At 40.0% G+C, this 22,125-nt stretch overlaps 1 long non-coding RNA gene across 1 annotated transcript; it reads right to left on the bottom strand.

Moving 5' to 3' along the window:
• Positions 1 to 18,352: 18,352 nt before the first annotated feature.
• LOC141570716 (uncharacterized) lies at positions 18,353 to 22,086 on the bottom strand. The gene is made up of 3 exons (XR_012495159.1): positions 21,736 to 22,086; positions 20,331 to 20,413; positions 18,353 to 19,750 (listed from the first exon to the last, which is right to left on the bottom strand). It is a non-coding gene; the product is annotated as an uncharacterized LOC141570716 (long non-coding RNA).
• Between the last annotated feature and the right edge of the window lie 39 nt (positions 22,087 to 22,125).

Raw genomic sequence — 22,125 nt, 5'->3', positions numbered from 1 at the left:
ATGAATTAACTATATCACTGCAGAAATTCTGATTTTGCTTTTATGAAGAGGTGTTAGTGAGCTTGTGAAATATATATTGACTGTGCTTCCATGTCCATTGCAGAATCATAGACCTTTGGATTTGGAAGATAATTTAAGGAACACCTTGACCTATGCCCTCACTTACCCATGAGGGAACTGAGGTCCAAAGAGGTTAAGTGACAAGCCCAAAGCCACACAGCCATTGTTAGGACCTCTAATAAGATCTTACTGGTTAACTTCAGGACTGGACCTCAAGACACCCAAGTTCCTAGAGGAGGCAATGTCCTGCAGGTGGGCAGGTCGTGTCTCTTCGTTGCCATAACTCATGACGCACTCACACAGCTTCCTTGTGATTCCACTGACCTATTTGTGACAATGTAATTCTTAATAGCTGCACATTGCCCTATTGGTCCTGAACAGGCTGCCAAACGAGTACTCCTAAAGCCATAGTGCATCCTCAGTCCTTTCTGCTGCATAACCCACAACATTGGAGCCACACCTGTGGAATTCTGAAAAAAGCTTCTTCTGTGATCCAATCAAATTTCTGAAGTGACTCCTTTCTAATGAACTCTGATCCTATCTGGACTTGCCTTTAGTCAGCGCATTTTTTGAGCATTCATCATGCATAGCACTCACTATAAAAGATTCAAGGAAGTCACTGTTTCTGATGGATGCTCTGCTGGGAAACTGAAATTTGGCCTGGGAAGCATAAATTAATTTCCCAGGTTAAAACATACTTTGTTCAAAAATAAATTAATTAATTAAAAGTTTTAAAAATGTACTTTGCTCGTGGAAAACAAGTATCAGTGAAATAATTCTGTTTTGTTTGTTTGTTTAATTGAGTGCCATCACAAGTACAGGAGACAGGTAAAGTAGCTGGGTTGGGGGTCAGGCAAGTGTCTACACACCTATCCCAGTGAACTGATAAAGAAATCTAAAAAAGCCAATACTTATTGCACTTCTGCTGCACCAGGCACTCTTTATACTGATCAACTCATTTAACCTTGAGAAAAACGCTAAGAGGTAGATATTAATATTATCCCACTTTATAGATGAGAAACTCAGACAGCAAGTAACTTGCCTATTGTCACACAGCTAGTAAGTGGCAAGGATTATGAACAGGAGCTCATATTGTCACCACTATGCTGTACCTAACACAGGTAATTTGAGAAAAGAAATTAAAACAACCTTTTAGCCTCCCTTTTATAAGCATTTCAGGTTAAAGTGTTTGGGGGTCTAAAATAATCATTTGGACAACTGACCCAATATTTAAAGACTTAACTGTGCAGTCACCATGTACTTTTTATAATTATGTTTACGTGTTCAGTTTTACAAAAGAGTCAAATGTATGAGAAAATAGGCTTCTACTTGACCTTGATAATAAAATATTTCATTAGCTACCTACATTGTGCCAGACTACATCGAAAAAAAAGAAGTAACAATACAGGCAGCGCATGGTACATGTCAAATTGGGAGGCTGACAGTAAGTGTAACCAAAAAATTCTCCTAGAAATAATTTGAACACTCAGCATTCTAAACACTAAAGAATATCAAAACCTCTTGGCATAGCTCAAAGTCAGAAAATTGGGAAAAGTTTTGTATTTTCTATTATAATTGTGGTGCTATTTCTTTTCAAATCTTGACGGAATCATATAAACGTTTTACTAAATATATGTGATGGCTAAATTTCTCTGATAATGCTTCTAAAAGAATTTTGAATTGGATACCAGGCAAATATTTCCTTTGTTACTGAATAATAACATCTTCTATTAAAGCTTCAGTGTGCTTAATTGTTTATCCTTCTTTCCATGTCTGCTTTTCTTTAAAAAATGATAAAGTAACATAAGTCTCTTTGACTATAATACTAGCAAGATTTCAAACTAAAGCACACCAACTTCAAAAATGCCAGCATTTTTAACAAGGTAATTTCCTTCCCCCTGTAAATTTACGATTTCTTGCTTATTCTTCATGCCTTAAATGTATAGTAGCATGACTTTGCTTGCGTCTCAATTTGATCTTCAGTTTTAATTTTCTTTATTTTGCACAATGGGTTAGTGATGAGCTACTGGTCTTCAGTAAACTATAATCAGAGAATTTGAGTCTGAAAGTTTATAGCTTTTTTTCCTTCTCAACCCATTCTTAGTGAAATCTGCAAAAAAAAAAAAAAAAAGCTCTAGAAGAATGTATTCATTGTTATAAACAGAATTGTGTCCCCCACAAATTCATATGTTGATGTGTGAACCTCAGAATGGGACTGTATTTGGAGATAAGACCTTCAAAGAGGTAGTTAAGTTCAAATGAGGCTGTTAAGGTGTGCTGTAATCTAATCTGATCGGAGTCCTTATAAGAAGAGATCAGGACACACCAGGCCTGTGAGCCCACAGAGGAAAGACCCATGTAAAGACACAGTGAGAAGACAGCTACCTGCACTCCAGGAAGAGGGACCTCAACAAAAACGGAATCTGCTGGCAACTTGACCTTAGACTCCCAGCCTCCAGAACTGTGAGAAAATAAATTTCTGTAGTTTAAGCAGCCCAGACTGTGGTACGTGGTTATGGCAGCCCCAGGAAACTAAGACAACCACAGAGGCGCTTGCTTTCCTCTCCCACAAAGCCAATTCCCCATAGTCAGAATTCTGGTTTCTCCATGTTACCTCATTTTCTACCTAACCTCCGCCCCTTGTCAAATTTCTCCTCCTCTATTTAAGCACACCTAATTTTAAAATACAAGCTATAGCTCTGGGGAGAGAATCATTTCTGAAACACATGCAGAAATGCTGGCAACTTTTTTATTTTTAGCAAAGACAGTATAAAGGATCAGAGTGTCTCTCCGAAATCAAAAGCATTTGAGAGCCACTAGCTTTTGTCACGATCATTTTTATTACAACCGTAAGTTGCATCAATATTTTTAAATATCAAACAATATGAGTATTTCTGCCAACTGGAGCAGAATGTCAGCCTTTGCAGGCAGTCTTCCATAAAGTCCTAATAAAAAAAGCCCAGAATTGCTTAAACATTATATATGTAATTAAACATGAAAGCTACCTCGACTGGCTGACCATCCACCAAATCCGTCTCCAAAGAACTATCCACTGTTGGCAATTTGGTGTGTAAAACTCCTGCTTTAAATGGAGGACTCTCCTTTCAAACACATTTGCAATACTCTACAGACTGCCTCCATATTCTGTGAGCACTGCTCTAGCAAATGTCTCACTCCCTGGATGAAGAGACACCTCCTTCATTTTTAAAGCTGGGGACCCAGTCATGGTTTCCTAACCTAGATATCTGCCAACCGGAGCAGAATGGCAGCCTTTGCAGGCAGACTTCCATAGAGTCCTAATAAAAGAAGCCCAGAATTGCTTAAACATTAGATAAGTAGCTGTTCAGATTTATTTGTTCCTGATACAATATGCCAAGCCTTCCAGTTTAAAATTAAATGATAATGTACTTCCCCTCTGTTCCACAAAGCAATAACCTGTTTCTCTAGTGGATAATCAGAGGCCAAAGGGTGGGTAATTTATCACAAAAGAGAAAAGGGAGGATTGCCAAGGGTAACAAAGGGGCAGTGATATCTTTGCTCCTACTCTGTGGCACCGGTTTAATGAAGGCAAAGCTAACAAACTTTACCTCTGATTCCCAACCGTGTAAGGTCAAGTTCAGGCTTCTCCTTAAAGCCAAGATGGCCAGCCAGATCACAGAAAATATGTTGGAGGTAATAGATACCACGTCAATCACCTTTTTTATAATCAAGAGCTATATTCCTGGGACTACTCTGTTATAATCTAATAGGTTCCTTTAAAGATCTCTGATAATATTTTATACAGTCATGTAAATTAATGTAAGCCATACTACCAGGAACTAAAAGAAATCAAGACAGGCCTCAGGAAAAAGATGCAAAGCCATTAAGAAAATTAAGTCCTGTCTCTTTTTAAGAAATAATTTATAGGTTATTTTTCATGAGGGATGTGTGTGTGTGTGTGTGTGTGTGTGTGAAACCTCTATGTTTATTCTTGTAATCATGTGATAGCTGAGCTTATTTAGCAACTTACTGGAAATGACAGAGGAAATAGAAAGTATTAATAAGTAGACGAGTAAGTAATGCAAATTTTGTAGCTGCTATATTTTGTTTGCAGAGTCAAACTTATATACCTGGGAAGGGTGACTGGCTATATACACAAAATTAAACAAGAGAACTCAAAGAAAGTACTTAGATAATTAACATGAAAATACGTGTCATGTTGTATACAAAGAAGAGATGAATTACATGTCTCATGGGGTAGGGAGGACACATCCTTAAGGACTATAGTAGTAGCAGCTAATATTTATTGAGTGCTCACTATGTAGCAGGCATTATTGAGTGCTTTACACATATTAACTCATTTAATCACCACTACAACCCTGTGAGGTAGGTTCTGTTATTGTCTCCATTTTACAGACGAGGAAATCGAGGTCCAGAGAGGCTAAGTGACTTGCCCAAGTCACATCATTAACAGGTGTTGGCAAAATTAGTGAGATGGCCATCTGGTCCCAAGTCCTATGCTCATCCTATCTCATCTTGAAGTAGAGATTTTGCAAAGTCTGAGCAACACACACACACACACACACACACACACACACACACCAGTCTTGGCACGCTATATGTTCTATCAATGCCAAATTATGTGTATGTGCCTGAATATAAATTACAATTGGAGTCCATCGTGATTTTCTGCACATGCTCTTCCCAATTTTCAGATTGCTCCTCTCTGTGTGATCTTCCTAATTGATTTCTATTCATTCTTGAAAATGCTGCTTAGATATCATCTATCTTGGAGCCTTGCCAGTCCTTCCCTGCCCGCACCAGAGCTAATTTCTCCGACCATATAATTTCTCTGCTTGTAGATACTTACATTTTTACATATGTCACATTGGAGGAGACACCACCAGCCTGGATGACAGGGACAGAGAGAGTCCAAATGAAAAAAGGCTTTAGACCCCCAAACTTCTACAAGCAGGAAGAGGGCTGCAAAAAACTACTCAACTGCAAATACATACTATCTTTCATTTAAAAAAAAAAAAAATGGTACGTAGGGTGGAGGCAAGAGCCATGAAAAATTATTTCCATAACTTGATTCGTAATCAAGAACTCTAACCTGTGTTTTGGAATTGGCGTGGACCAAGAACCCTGTACACATTCCATTTTCCCTCTTTTTCAATGATTGTCTATAGTAGTTATGCTGGGCCCATCCCACAATGGTAGGTTGGCTGTGGGAAGCGGAAGTAATTTGTCTCTTCAGTTCACAGGTGTTAAGATAAAAAAGAATGATATTAAAGGAGCTACATGTATACTTCAGGGATTATACTCAAGGAGTCTCTCCATGCTTTGACCTTATGTTCAAGCAAACATCCTGGATTTGGGGCTGATAATGAGTCTTTTGGGGAATAGTGGGAGGAGTTTCGTGTAGTTTGCATGTGGGGGCCATGCAAATAATTTGCAAACAAAAGAAGAACTGTGGCAGTTTTCCAATATGCCCAAAAATTTTTTGATAAACCTCCCTTCAAAAGATGGGATTTCCTCTCCCTTGCCCTGTACTTGGTGACTTGCTTTTAACAAATAGGCTGTAGTAAAAGTGACAATACGTGATTGCTCAAGTTAGAACATAGATGATCTACTTCTTGAATCTTTCTCTCTTGGATCATCTCTCTGGGGGAAGCCAGCTGCCATATTAGGACAACACTCAAATAGCCCCACAGAGTGGCCCATGTGGCATGCAACTGAGGCCTTCGGCATATAGCCTTAATAACCCATGAAAACATTAGTTAGCACTCTTAGAACAGACTCTCTAGCACCACTCAAGCCCTCAGATGCCTACAGCTCTGGCTGAAATCCTGACTGCAACTTCATGAGACCCCAAACCAGAGCCACCCAGACAAGCCACTCCAAATTCTTGGTTCACCAAAACTATGAGATAAGAAATTTGTTGTAGTTTTTTTTTCTATTTAATTATTTCTTTTATTTTTCAATTACAGTTGACACACAACATTATATTAGTTTCAGGTGTACAACAGTGTTTAGACATTTATATACCTTAGGAAGTTTTCACTCTGATAAATCTAGTACCCATCTGACACCATACATAGTTATTACAATATTATTAACTGTATTCCTTATGCTGTGCTTTACATCCTCATGGCTATTTTGTAACTACCAAGTTGTGCTTCTTAATTCCTTCCCCTTTTTCACCCATCCCCTGCCAAAACCCCTCCCATCTGGGAACCCTCCAAATGTTTTCTGTATCTATGCATGTGTTTCTATTTAGTTCATTTATTTTGTTTTTCAGATTCCACATATAAGTGAAAACATGTGGCATTTGTCTTTATCTTATTTACTCTACTCAGCACAATACTCTGTAGGCCCATCCACGTTGTTGCAGATGGCAAGATTTCATTCTTTTTTATGGCCAAGTAATACTCCATTGTACATATGTACTACCTCTTCTTTATCCAATCATCTATTGATGGACACCCAGATTGCCTCCATATTTTGGCTTTTGTAAATAATGCTGCAATGAACATATGGATGCACATGTCCCTTCCAAGTAGCATTTTGGATTTCTTCAGATAAATACCCAGAAGTTGTATTATTGGGTTCTTCTGTCTCTTGTTATAGCTTTTGTTTTAAAATCTATTTTGTCTGTATGAGTATTGCTACCTCAGCTTTGTTGTTGTTGTTGTTGTTTCTATTTTCATGAAATATCTTTTTTTTCACCCCTTTACTTTCAGTAGGTATGTTCCTTTTTTATCTGAAGTGAGTCTCTTATAGGCAGCACATGGAAGGGTCTTGCTTCCTTATCCATTCAACCACTTTATCTTTTGATTGGAGCATTTAATCCATTTACATTTAAAGTAATTTTTGATAGTTACTGCCATTTTATTATTAATATTTTTTTTCTTTCTTTCTTCCCTTCTCCTTCCCCCTCCCCTCTTCCTCTTCCCTTTTCTCCTTCTTCTTCTAGAAGACCTTTTAACATTTCTTGTAATACTGGTTTGGTGGTGGAACTCTTTGTTTTTTAAGTACATATTTTAAGTAAATGTCTAAGTTTGTGTATTAATTTGTAACAGCACAGTAGATAACTAATACACTGGATAATTATAAATCTTTACTTTTATTCATTCAGGGCCAGGTTTTATGCTAGGTACCGGGAATATAATGATGAACAACAAACGCAACCATAATTATTTCTCTCAAAACAGACTAGAGGGAAAGGCAGATATTAACAAACACATGTCTTTATATTTACAGATTGTGATAAATACTGAGAGAAAAGAATATGCATTGAGAAAGACATAATTTAGATTTGGAGGATCTCTCAAAGGAAAAGGCATTAGATGTAAAAGAGGGGCAAGATTCAGCCAGGTGAAAATTGTGGGAAGAGACTTCCAGGCAGAGGGAAGAGCTGCACAAAGACCCTGAGTGAGGGAAGGGCTTGGATGGGTCAAAGAACCAAGAGAGTGAGGCAGGCAATGTGATGGGTGTGATGAGCAAGAGGGAGAAGGGATTCAGCTAAGGTTGGAAAGGAAGGCCAGAAGCAGGTCATGCAGGATCATGTGGGCCGTGATGAGGACTTTTCAGAAGCCTCTGAAGGATTTTAGGCAGAATGACATGATTCAGTTTATTTTATTAAAAAGACCACTCTGCAAGTCATGTGGAGAACTGAATGCAAGGGGCAAGAATAAAAGGGGAACCAGATAGGAGCCTCTTTCTGTGGGAACAGAAGGTGGATCAGCTTAGTGGTAGTAAAGACAGAAATAAATGGATTTAAACAATATTGAGAGGTATAGAATCGATAAGACTTTAATCCATCAAGTCCAGCAGAACCAACAAAACCTCCTATTAAGAAAATTGAAAGCAAAAGCCACACCCCATTAAAATTTTTCTGTGAGTTATTACCTAATATTTGACTGCTTAGTAATCACTCTGATTTTCCTAAAATGACTTTCCAAAAATACTACATGAACTCTAGTGTACTCAGTGTCTAGAGAAAGGAAACAGAGGGATAATTTTCTGAACCTTTCTTTGGCCTGGAAATTTGAATTATCAGCCATTTTATAAAATGATCAAATTACAAAGCTGCAGGACCAAAGAGGTGAACTTAGGTTAAACAGAATACTATTTAGGAAAGGGTCAGTTGTTTGTTTGTATTTTATTGCTACTTGTATAGTCCGTGTATTATAAAACCTTAAGTTATAGCGTTTTACCTGGCTACCACCATACAGATCACATACCCATAGGATTGCCAAGATCAATAAGATAAGGGTGCTCCTTTGAAAAGCTAGACTCATTCTACCAGGTCAGTTCTAAAGATGTTGCAATCAAAGGGTGTGTTCTGAGCTAGAGGTTTCCTGTTCTGGTGACACAAACTATGCCACCCCTATATTAAATACCAAGTGTCTAGGTCTACAGTAAGAAAGCCTAGAAGGGACGAAAGAAAGAAAATATTTCATTGCATATTTTAAAAACTGAGGTGATGCAATGCAAAAGGGTTTCCTCAGGGAACTCCTTCAGAATGTCTTTTTTTTTTTTTTTTTTCAAAAAGAGACATTTATCCTGCAGAGCCATCTGTATGAATCAGCGCCACCCAAGGTGCTCCTGAAAATGCAAATGCTAGTTCAGTGAGTCCTGGCTGGGCCCCTGGAATCTGCGTCTTCAATAAACCGTGAGGTAATCCCTATTTAGATGCAATAGAATTTAAGTACCTGCACTACAGGATACAATAGCAGGGCTAGCTTCAAAACTCAGAGTAAATGCAAAGTTATGCAGTAAGCAAATAACAGGAAGCCATTTCAAAAGAGAGATTTTCAATTTTACTTTATGAGGAGAGTAACAGTGTTAAATACATATAAACCTTTCGAAATCGTCCATCCTTCATGATTTGAAAACTTCTGCTGGCTGTCAAAACTAAGTTAGTCAAAGCAAAGGCAGTTTTCTTCAGAAGTCTTAGCGCACAAAATGGTCTTTAAAATGAAGCACAAGGACAGCTTCTGGAGGGTAGATAATGTTCTGTTTCTTGATCTAAGAGTGTTCATTTTGTAAAAATTTATCAAGCGAAACCCTTGTGATATGGGAACAGAGTATCCTTCAAAAAAATTAACTGGTCAATAAAAAAATTTCAACCTCATTAGGTGTATGATATTTCTTGCCTTTCACGTTAATAACCCTCAGTGTTGACAGCTGTTGAACTGAAACGGAGATTCTCATATACATTGCTTTTTGGAAATATAAACTGATTCAAGCCTTTTGGAAAGCAATTTGACAATCAATATTTGTTCGGAGCTTTTAAAACACTCATACCTATTGACCTAGTAATTCCACTTCTCAGAATCTATCCCAAGGAAATAATCATCAATATGGAAAAAGAGCTATTCCCAGAATCCAAAATATAAACCCATCTAAATAATCATAATAAGGGTGCTACTAAGTAGATTGTAATACATCTATATGGTGATACATATACACTGGGGGTAAAAGTAAAAAGAAAAGCAAAGAAAAAATTGATAAATATTCTCCATGCAACTGGGGAAAGCTACAAGGGGCTCCTAGGTGTCTCCTAACCTTCTATTTAAGTTTGGTGTATACAGATATTCCTTACATTATTAGTATTTAAACTATACATATATTTTACATACTAATATATGTGTATATATGTCATATTTTAAAACACGCAATTTTCATTATAATCCGAAAACAAATGATTACCTAAAGTTGATCAACATGAAAAAGGTTCGTGTTAAAATGCTGAGTTAAAAAAAGGACATAAAATTGATTACAAATTACAGTATATTGATTACGTAAAAGGTTAGAATCTTCACTACAAAGACACAGAAATCATCTCAACTACTACGTGACATTGTGCTGAAGATCCCATTTAAAAACTCCTCTAGAAAAATGAAAGGAAGAACGCAGCTCACCTGATATTCTTTTCATATAATTATGAACCTAGAACTTTCAAGACAATCAACAATGTACCAACACAAAACACAGTTCAGTAATCTGACCAAAAATTATGCTAGACACCAGTGGTAATAATAGCAGCTGACAGTTTTTGAGAGCTATATATCAGACACTGTATTAAGTGCTTTTTAATACATTTACTCATGTAATCCTGAAAGCAGTTAGTATTATTATCTTGATTTTAAAGATTAAAAGCACCCTATGGAACAGATAGGTTAGGAAACTTGTGTAAGATCACACAGCTAGGAAGTGACAGAACCTGACAGTTTGTGCACATAACCATTACATTGCCCTAACAATAAGCAGGCAGAAAATGTAATAGGAGACAGGATCCCATCCACACAACAATCAAGAATCATTTTTTAAAAATCAAAAGAAAACCAAAAAAATCTGTACAGATAAATATAACAAAAAAAGTCGTATTTTTAAAAATTTAAAACAAGACCAGATTGGAAGACAAATACTATATAATGTGGATGTCAATTCTCCAAAATAACAAAAATCTTTGGGGGGTAGAGAAAAAGGAGGGTAAGCGTTGCCCTCCAGAGTCTAATCCTCCTGCCAGACCTTTAGGGAATTGCCTGGAGTTAGAAATTCAAGGTGCTCCATTACACAAAGGTAGCTCCAATCCAGGAATCTGGCTCAGCTACTTTGAGGAAAGGACTTAAGGAGACCCTAAATAATGATGCGTCAAGGAATGAAACATTCTGCTGCTCTGCCACCCAAGGACTAAAGTATTAGCGTGACAGCCTGGTCAACATTGACTAAGGTGCAGTCAGCGCAACATTTGTCCACTGTTTTCCTGGTAAGGATTGCAATGGAGGCTACAACTCTGCAGAACTGCAGAAACAAGAGCCGTCCCTGAGTCCCAGGGTGCCTGAGGTCAGGCCAGCACTATAACCTCCCATTCGCATCAATGCTGTTGAGCTGAAGTCAACCATATTCTCCAATCCAGCTCTCTCTATTTACAGATAGGGAAACTGAGGTCTAGAACAGCTTTTTCCTCCCAGGTCACAAAATTATCTTAAGCCAGAATTAGAGAGCTCACTTCCTCTCTCCCCCAGGTTTCCTGACAGCCAGTCTGAAGAAGGGAATGGCATGTAAAGGTGGGAAGGAATTGGCCACTGGTGAGGTAAGGCCAAAGTAGCTGCAGCATAATGAGTAACAGTTTGATAGGAGGTACAATTGGATGCCTACTGAATACTGGGGGTGCCAAAACATGTATACACATGACTTGTATTCATCTTGTGTTATTGGTATCCATTGAGTATTACAATTTTAATAGTTTTTTTTTCCTTTCTTAAAATGTATATACATTTTTAGGCACCCTCTGTATATCCATATTACTACAACCTATTTACAGATTAAACCAGCATTTCTCAGCCCTCAAACATTCACCTACCACCTTTGTGATTTTGACATACTATGTACTATCTCTACTACATTATTCACTTTCTGTTTTCTTGAAATCTACTCCTTTTCACATACATCAGTTTAGCTTCATTCTAAGCAACAATATCCATACAATCATGAATAAGATGTACATTTTTCTTAACCCATCAAAAGAAATATGTATCTACTGAAATTACAATGTTTGTCTCTGAATCACTCCCCAGAAAAGTAAACCATCCTTTGAATATTTGGGAAGATCTCCCACATGTGTTCCAAACAATTCTAATCTGTATCGTGTTATATGTGTTGTTGATGAAAGAGTGCATGATAAACTAAACCTGGAGGACGCTAACTAAAATTAAATAAAACAGTTCTGAATTTTATTTGTTAGACATCTCAGGGCCTAACAATATGCAATAAGACTTTCTAACGGGAATACGGTATAGCATTTCTGGAACGTATTTGACCATGAAACACTGTCTTCTTGTTAGGATCAGTATTGAGAACATGGTCTAAGCTGTATTAATCTTCAAAAGGTTAAAGTTTTTCTTTATGAGCCCATAAATTATAAAACTAGACACTGTCTATAATAAACTGTATCCCTATTAACATATTTAGAATATTTTTATGATGGGGAAAAAAGAATGGGTAGAGAAGCATAATATTTCTTATTTTCGAAGAGTCAGTCTCTTGGGGAAAGGACACTCACCTTGTTCAGAAAGGAACATCTGCAATGATACTGGGCATTCTAAAAGAATATAAATAACTTCTAAGAAGTCATCCAAATCTCCTATATTATTAATAGTAGTTGATGACACACAACCTTTCCTTTCAGGATTATTTTTGCTGCCTTAAAGCTTTTAGGTGGTTTCAAGAGTGACATGCCCATAATATCACATCATTACATTTGATCTGTGGGTGTGACTGTGAGAAGAAAATGTGTAACTGATTTACCACCAAGTTTCTGGGTGGTAAAGAATTTTTCTTTCTTTTTCTTTCTCTCTCTCTCTCTCTCTCTCTCTCCCTCCTTCCCTCCCTCCCTCCCCCCCTCCCTCCCTCCCTCCTTTCCTCTGTCTCCCCCACACCCCTTGGTTCTTTCCCACCTTCCTCCTTCGTTTCTCTTTTTCAACCTCCCCCATTTCAAATGCTTTGATATAAAACACTGAAAAGGACTTTTTTCATGTCTGGCATTTTTACCTTCAAGTATTTGTGTTACCATGGGGAAAGCATCCCATAGTTACTAAATTATTAATGCTTTAAACCAAAGTATGTAAGTATTTCTTTCTATTGCATTTTCAAATAAAATTAAGAACTAAGATTTAAGGCAAAGAAAATGCTGTAATACCATCTTCAGTAGTACTTATGTTGATGAAACTAAACATTACATTAGTAAAAAAGAATGCTGACGTGTTATGAACAAGGTGTTCCTTTATCCAACCACACACCACATCACAGACCATCTTGAGTACATTACTCTTAAATACTTATTTTTGTACCAAAAATCAAAATTTCAATATATTCATTCTTCCTCCACACCTTTGGAGGTTATCAAGTTTTAAGTGAATTTTTCTTCTATAGAATGCTTTCTATTCTCTTGTGCAGAAAGCTATGTTTCTCTGAGGTTCCTCACCAAACCCTGGAGGTCAGGAAAATGACTCAGCTCTTGCAAGTGTTCACATTTAACACGAACGCATTGCAACAGAATCAGCCTGAGTAAGTAAGCTTAATTTTCTGAAACATATAAGCAGGTAGAAACTGAGACTAAAAGTTGAGTTTACTCCTCTCTCTGGTTCTAGAATAAATTGTGTACTGCACTACATACATTCATAGCCAAGAAATAAATAGCATTTTACCATTTTGGTAAAGGAGATAAACAAGAGTTCAACTTGTATAAATATAATTAAAAAGAAGTATTCTACTCTATACAATTGAGAATTATTAAAATGCACAAGCATCAAGAACAAAAGACAAAATAGATGTAATTAATAAATTAATCCTTTAGGGAAATATTCCCCCAAAGGACTCCATTACTATAGGAAACTTTATGCCATTGGTTGTAAAAGATTCAATTTCCCAAATATTCATTGTTATGTATGTTTAAATATAAAAAGTATCTACTTAATAAAGTAAAGCTATGTTTTAATGATTGCTATTCATCTTTTTTTCAAGCATTTACTCCCTACTTGGCTCCCAAAATTCTCTTTGAGATATTGAAGATTTAGCTTGTTCATTAAGAGCTGAAAAAATTCAGATTTAAATGTCACAATTTGACCCAAGTACAATCCATTCCTGCCTCTTCAGTTTGTGTCCTGCTACTCCCCGAATTGTAAATGTGGGTATTTTGCATAAAGGCATTTATTATACTGTTATATTTCAGACATTCTTGAGGTTTCTTTTTTATAGGGGTGAACATGCTTTGCAGGACCCTCCATCCTGGGTGATGTTACATATTTAATGATCACAATCTCTCTCCTACTATATACCCCTCTCATATTCTTGTGGCACAAAGTTCTCCCTCCAAAGCAGAAATCTGGTGAAAGATCTTTCTAGCCTTCCCATGATTGCCTAGGCAAGGAGATCCTCACATACATACCGTACCTTCGTAGGTTTACCAAACCATACATTAGGGTCTCTTTGAATCAGTGTGTACACATCACATGCTAAATCAAGCATGGCAAATAAGTTTCTTCTGCTGTCGCTAGTTGATTGGTGATGGGCCCTTGGAAGAAGGATGTTGATTAGCAATGTCTGTAATAAGCAGAGAAAGACAAAAAGGGATAGATGACTCTTTCTCACTTCCCCCATTTGCATCCCTGAGTTTACATTAATCTTTTGTGTTTATTCCCATTCTCACCCCATCTCCATGAAAGAGATGCACCAAATGAATGAAAATTTTCTTACTGCCTTTACATCCTGATAGGTGGTAGGTGCAACAATGCCACCTTCTTTGAAGGTTTACCATAGGCTTATCTAAGATAAATGTAAAGGGTTTAGTATAATCCCTCGCACATCATTTATATTCGATTGATGTTTTTTCACGTTACTGACAACACTCTCCATTTTATTGTTATGCATTGGCTCAAACTAACAGGAAAGGTGATTTTGGCTTCATGAAGTATTTGATCATTTAAACATCACAGAAGTTATCTTCTTGATAGTTGCAGAAGTGGTGAATTACTCCACATAAAATACAAAATTAAGTGATTATAAACTCAAGTCAGAAATACTGTGAAGGATTTTCTGCTTTCTGCTTTTGGCATCTGCTTCCTGAGACCAAAGAGATAGGTGGTGGTGGCTAGACTAAACATACAATTATTTTCAGAGAAGTTGTACCTTTATCTTGTATTGGAACATGGAGGCTTTGTTCTTTTCTTTTTTAAAGGGTGGGCAGAGTTGTTTAGGAGTGGAGCCCTAACTAGTGCTGAGGAAGGGGAAGCAGATGGTAGAATGCAGTGGCCAGCCCCACCCCCTAGGTCATCATATTGACTCCTTGCTTCCAGGCAGATTTGCATTCACCTCTCCCAAACAAATGTGCAGTTATTCTGACAAACACCTCAAAATAAAAAATCAGAAACTTATTCTGGAAGAACACCAGGTGAACTCTGCATCTGGGGTAAAAGTCACTCTCTCTTTAATATCTACTCTGTGATTACATAGTCAATATTAAATGTACTCCTAAGCAATTATCTAATGAAGTGAAGCAGCATAAGTAGGCAATATCAGTCATCTCATTGAAAAGAATTCCTTCCTTTTCATCAAAAAGACGTGAAAGATATTGCCTAAATTATATGAATATTACTTTAACTTACTCTTCATGATTATGTACACAACCAGTCTTTGGATGTTTTGGGTTAGGCCCAGGCAAAAATAAGTTTATCACAGTTATATATACTCAACTTGTTGACAGAGAAAAAAGGGGTTCTTGTCCCATCGCAGGAAGGTATTCCAGGATGCACAAAATAAGCCACGCGAACTAAGCCAAACAGAGGATGGTTAAAGAAAAAGAATACACTCCCCAAATAATGGGTGTGGGCAGGCCAGGAAAAAGGGCAAACTGCCCCACAGAACAAAGAAACCTAGGATTATATTTGAATGAGGGTGTGAAATATTCAGGGGTGGAGTCACAGGCGTTCCCAGGGCCAGTCTTTGCTGACCACTCCTTCCCAGTGGGAGGTAGGATTCCCTTGGAGCAACTGTCATGGTGACACAAGAGGTAGACATCTTTTCCTGTCCGTGCTGCTAACAGTATTATAATCTATTACAATTAGCTGTAGCTGCACTTTTTCTTAAGAATGATGTCATTTCCTGTTTTTGTTTCCCGCACTTCCTCCTTCCTTTCCTCTCTCCTCTCTCCCCACAGCCCTGTCCTTTCTGCCTACGGTAACTTTATCATGATGCCCTCTAAACAATGTATGCCCAACAGCAAACCATACAATCATCAGAAGTGAATTTTGGGGACAAAGTTGTATATTAATAATAAGTACAATAATAGACTAATATTGATTATTTTTAATATGAGCCAGATATTTTATTTGCATTCATTATTAGAAAATAACTTAAACTTCAAAAGAACCAACTTAATAAAAACTTATTTTCACTAAGGCAACTTACCTACTATGACCTTTAACCCAGACTCTCTTTATCCTACAGCCAATGATAATGAGGGAGAAAAAGAGAGGACGAAGAGTCATATGATTGGAGTTTCAGTTGGGCTAAGAAATATAGACGTTAGGGGTGCAGATTTGGGGATCAGACAGATCTAGATTAAAATCTTTGTTCTGCCATGTGTCAGCACTGTGATCTGTAATTCACTCAACCTCTCTGTACAGGGTAAGGTTATATTCACAAGCAACAGAAACTGAGTATGATCAATTTCAGCAGGAAAATCATTTATTGGAAAGACAACCAGACACACCGAGTCAGTGGGAAGGCTGGCAGCAGCGCGCAGCCACCATCACACCTAATCCAGGTGTGGATGCCTGTCATGCAGGGTCTCTGGTCCCGCTCCTGGTCTATTTCATTAAGCATGTCTTCCGCGTTAGGATGCAATGTGGCGAGGAACATCCAGACCACACAGCTGCTGTTCCCCTCGCCACCTCAGCAACTGCTCAGCTAGAACCTGCAGGGCCCTCTCCTTGCTGGTCAGAGAGCCATCCACGTCCTCCCACTCCTCCTTGGGGGTCCAACTCCTGAGAACAGTGGCTACCGGATACCACACACTGCGTGGGGGCCAAATGTCCTCCTGCCCAGAGTCAGACACCATTCCTACCTGGCCAGAATCCTGCTCGCTGCTCCAGGTGTCCGATTGGGTGGAGGCCTCAGTGTAAAATGTCCACAACTCTAGGAGCCCATGCTAGTAGCAGACCACCAAAAGGAAGATAATGCTTGCTTTGACCGATAGGGCGGCGTGCCATCCGGAGGCTTGAGAGGACCACCAATTCACCGAGGGATCACGTTTCTCCCAGGCAGACTACATTTCATGTTCCCAGAGCTGCTTCTCATGGGCTTCCTGAGACTGAGTGCTCATATGCACAAACTGCTCCACCGCCCTTCAGAGTGTTCTGGCCGACACCATACCCTGCTTGCTACACCACGTGTCATGCAGGGTCTCAGCTCGTTTCCCGCACAAGAACACAGGATATGGCGAGGCCAAAAAGGAATACCATCGGAGCCATAGATAGGGGATTCATACCACTATGTTCTCGCTGGCGGCTGGGTTGGAGACACAGGAAGCAGGAGCCACACGATCTGCAATCCACTATCTGCTTCTCTGCCAACCAAGCAACCCCACCCCCAGCGTAGCCACGGCAGTTATATCAGTGGCTAATGGATGACTGGTGACAGCTGATGGCCAACTAGTCACAGCTGATGACCATCTACTACCCGAGCCAGCACCTTTCCACGTGAGGCCAAGAGCCTGGAAACTGCTCTCTGGGACTGTGTCCCCACAATGCCTCACACCAGCAGCCACTTCTACTGCAGGACCCATAGCACCACCATCCCCCGATGCTGTGTAGTCTTTTAAAAAATGACAATGTCTTCCACATTCCTAAATCAAATTTCAGTTTGCTCATCTGTAAAATGAGCCTATTACTATGTAGTACCTTCCTCATAGCTTTGTTGTGAGGATTAGATGTATAAAGTACATGTATAAAGCATTCAGCAGTGTCTCACACAGACTAAGCAATGGATAAATTTCAGCTGCTCTTACTAATTCTTATGCCTTTGAGCAACTCACACAGCTTCTCTGTGCCTACATTGTCATTACTGAAGAGAGATGATTCCAATCATGCTGTATGAGTCATAGGGTAACAGCTGAAACAAATAGCCCCTCAAGGCTCAGTGGATTGTTTCTCTTTCACTTCATTGTCCAATGAGAGTCACTGGGATTAGAATGAGGTCCCCACTGCTTGCAGACATTCATGGACCCAGTCACTTTCTATCTTATGGCTCTGCAGTACACCAGGGCCTTGTATCTTGTTGAGAGAAGATAGAAGACAGAGACCATAGGGAATCAGGGTCTTTTAGAGACCAGGCCTAGAAGTGGCACACATCTGTGGGGTCAGAGCCAGGAGTGCAGGTTCCAGGCTCTCGGCCTCACATGGAAAGGTGCTCACTAGGGTAGTAAATGGCTATCAACTGTGATTGGATGGCCATCAGCTGTGGCTAGTTGGCCGTCAGCTGTAACCAGTGAGCCACTGGCCATTAATATAACTGTGTGGCTACTGCTAGCAGAAAATGGGGGCTAGCAAGAAGATGGGGGCTGAGCTAGCAAGCATGGATTGCAGCTAGCATGGCAGAGTGAGGGTTGCAGATTGCAGAGAAGTTGACAGCAGGTTGCAGACAGTGTGGCTCCTGCTTCCTGTGTCTCCAACCCAGCTGCCTGCAAGACTATAGTGGTATGACTCCCCTACCTATGGCTCCGTGGGTGTTCCTTTTTGACCTCACCGTGTCCTGTGTTCTTATGTGGGGAACAGGACCAGACACCCTGCGGGCCGCCCCACGTGACTCCCTGCATGACAATCACTTCTACCTGTATTCCATTGGCTGAAATCCAGTCACACGGGCTTCACCTAACCACAAGTATGAGACATAACATACAGTTATGTGTTCAAGAGGAAATGGAAACAGGATTCTGCATCACAGCTACCTAACACCCTCAGGAGATTACTCATAAGATCACAGCAACATGAAAATGCTATGGAAAGTAGTAAACAAGCTACAGATGATGCCGCTGTTGGTGATTAAACCAGGGATTGTCTGTGTATTTTCTGAAGTGCTAAAATATACAGCAATTCACAGGGTGTGAGAAGAAACTGAAATATAATCAGAATGTCCATCTTCTGCCTGAAATCATAAGGCTTTATTCCTCCACCTGTATCTTCGAAAATGAGCAACAGTAAGAAAATAATCCATTTTCTTTGCTCATTAGTCCAATCCACAATGGGTGTGCAGTGGAAACATTTGTTTGGAGAAAAAAAAGGGGGGGGGAGAAAAAAAAAGGAAGAAAGCCATCACTTTGAGGAGTGTAATTATCAGAGAAGGAGGCAGCCTGAAGCAATCACTTGGTGGCAACCAGCCTCCTCAGCAGTCATTTATCACCACATGAAGACGTTGGGGAGTTAATCACAGTACTGACATGTGTAACAACTCCACACACTAGACTCAGCATAAAATTCATGCTTAGAAAATGAAAATAATTAGGAGAGCACACATTTGAAATGCACCATTAAAATAGGAGGGCAATTATTAGGGCTACAAACACAATTGTGGATTTTTCATGCCCAAGGTCAGGTGAATGGCACTCGTGTAATCCACTGAACCAACTGGGTGAGCCTGTGGAAGGTGGAGGTGTCCAAGGGCCCTGTGTTATTTGCAACAGCTAGATGCCCTTCTCACTGTTATGAGTATCCACATGGCCTGTCATGAAAGACAGAGAACAAACACAATTGGCACAGGCTTTGCTACATGAATGTTAGGGCTTTAGGAATGTTCTAAGAGCTGGCCAGCTTTGGCTTAGTAAGGGGTCCAGACCAGATCTGATTCAACCGGCTGCCTTCCTCCCAAGAATTATCCCCTTGCTTACCCATTCCCTCGACCCAACGAAGGTTCAACCCAGTCCAAAAGAATGTGGCTGATAGCCCCCAAGTAGCCTTTGCTTTTAAACAGGTTCCCACCTTATGGTGTTTACTCAAAATAGTAATCAAATTAGAACTAGAGAGAGCAATCAAACTGATCACACAGGCCGTTCTTAGACTAGTTCAAACCTTATGAGAGGATTTAATGACAGTTCTGAAGAATTGAACCAGGGTCTTCCAGTGCAGAGAAGTAGGGATTGAGACAGAAACTGCAGGGGAGGATAGAAAACAATGTTTAGAATAAAAAGCTCTTCATTGAAAATATAAAAACAGTGACAAAAATTGCTCACATAATCTTGGCAATTCATTTCCTTTTGCAGTGTAGATTCCCAGTAGAGTGTGAGGGAAATTGAACTATACTGTCCCAGTTTTATTCAAATTAAGAATGATTTGTTTCCCAAATCTTCGACTTCTACTTCCCAAGGCTAAACTTAAGCTTTAAGAATCGCTCACCAGTGGGGCCGGCCTGGTGGCTCAGGCCCTTGGAGCTCCGTGCTCCTAACGCCTAAGGCTGCCAGTTCGATTCCCACATTGGTCAGTGGGCTCTCAACCACAAGGTTGCCAGTTCAACTCCTTGAGTCCTGCAAGGAATGGTGGGCTGTGCCCCCTGCAACTAACAAGGGCAACTGGACCTGGAGCTGAGCTGTACCCTCCACAGCTAAGATTGAAAAGTTCAACAACTTGACTTGCAAAAAGTCCTGGAAATACACACTGTTCCCCAATAAAGTTTGTTCCCCTTCCCCAACAAAATCTTAAAAAAACAACAACAACAAAAAAAAACTCACTCACCAAAAGAGGATACAGCTAAACCTCATTATATTGTTTTAGTCTTGTGTCCTGGATGCTTATTTATTTTTATCTTCCTAAAGCTACTGCGGAAAGAACATTTAAAGGACTGGTAAGAAAAACACCGTTAATAACAAGCACAATTTATCAATAACATGCTAAAGCCTGTAATATACACTATCGCAGATTATTATGTAATTATCTCAGCAGTGTGACTCAGTTTTTATGTTTAACATACTCTTTATTTTATATTAAAATATGTACCAATCCTAATTGTTCTCCATTTTAGGAACTTCAAATAGAACGAAAACTGGAAAAATATTTTTATTAGCAGAAAATGAGTATAGGTGGAACTTCCCACCTCCCCTTCATATATTTACTGACAACCACCTGACAGGGGACAGTGATGCAATGTGGTTAGGGAAGAACGGGGGAGGGCGGGGGTAGAGTGTACAGTTTCCTGTTTCTAGAGTTGATTTGTTTTCAGTGCTGACACGATCCCCATCCTCGACATTACTACTCAAAGGAAGCATAGGCAACAGAAGTTGTTATAGTGGTGATTAAGAAAAGACCCCGAGAAAAGGACCAATCGCCATCAATTCTTTTTACATTGGCTAACAAATGTGTGTTTTTCCAGGAATTTAAACTGTATGAAGGCCCACACCAGTCTCACTTTAAGGTTTTAAAAAAAAATGGTGAAGCAGTTATAATTACACCATAAAGTTTTACAATCTTCTTTGTCTGTTTTCAGTTCTGATTTTAGGAAATATAGCAGAAAGGAGTGAATAATGGGTATACAGAAAAACTGTTCCCACCACAAAAGAAGTCAAACTATAATTCAAAGAAAAAAGATAAAGCAAATGGGCTTTTCCAAGAGTTAATCATGGAGGTAATGACGGGAGAATTCCTTTACACGCATGACTTTCAAATCCCTGTCTCACCCCGCATGAGCCTTTCAAAGGATTCATGGTGAAGGTGTCTAATGTGACAAGCACTAAGGCACAGAGCTTAGTTTAACCGTCCCTACTGGGCGGAGAAGTCCCCAGGAGGGGAAAGTCTAAGCGCTTAGACAGGCAGCTGTCCCACGCTCACTAACTCTCCCATGTGATACAGACGACCGGCCTACGGAGAGAGGTTGCTGGGGTTTGTTTGTTTGTTTTGCCTGGGGCTGCCCTATAGAGCGCTGCACAGCCTGGGCACTGCCAACTAACTCCATTTATCGTGAGAGCATGACTTCTTCATTTTTTCCCCTGCCCAAGCCTCGTACCCACGCACCCACCCCGTCCGCTGCGTGCACCCTACTTGTGCCCGGGTGCTGCGCGCGCATACACACACATCTGTGCTCATCCCTACTATACTAATCCCTGCTTCTCCTCCTGGGGCCGCGAGTGCGCGCGCGTACACACACCTCAGCCGCTCCAAGGTGGAGTCCTAAAACAGTTGACCTCCCTTCCCAGCACCCAGATGTTGCGACGCGCGTGTAGGCGGTGTGAGAAATAGTCCACTCGGAGCAGGAGGCAGCGAGGCAGAGATGCTGGTTTCAGAGCTGTCCCCCCTGGATGCCGAGTTCACAGCAGCTATGCGGGTGCCCGGGAGAGCACCAGCTTCCCAGGCTCCCTGCCTACAGCGCCCACTTGGCCTGAGGCGCCGGGACCTGTTTCCACGACTCCCGCGGGAGCAGGGCGGGGAAGCCGCGGAGAACGTCCCCACGCGGCCCGGTGGGACCCGCACAGCCCGGAGCCCCGCCCTTCCAGCTCAGCTACTTCGGGGCGCAGAGGAGGGAGGGCGCGCCCCGCCC

The sequence above is a fragment of the Rhinolophus sinicus genome, linkage group LG03 (genome assembly GCF_036562045.2).
Source record: "Rhinolophus sinicus isolate RSC01 linkage group LG03, ASM3656204v1, whole genome shotgun sequence".
NCBI lineage: Eukaryota > Metazoa > Chordata > Mammalia > Chiroptera > Rhinolophidae > Rhinolophus > Rhinolophus sinicus.
This window is presented reverse-complemented; position numbering and strand designations above follow the sequence as displayed.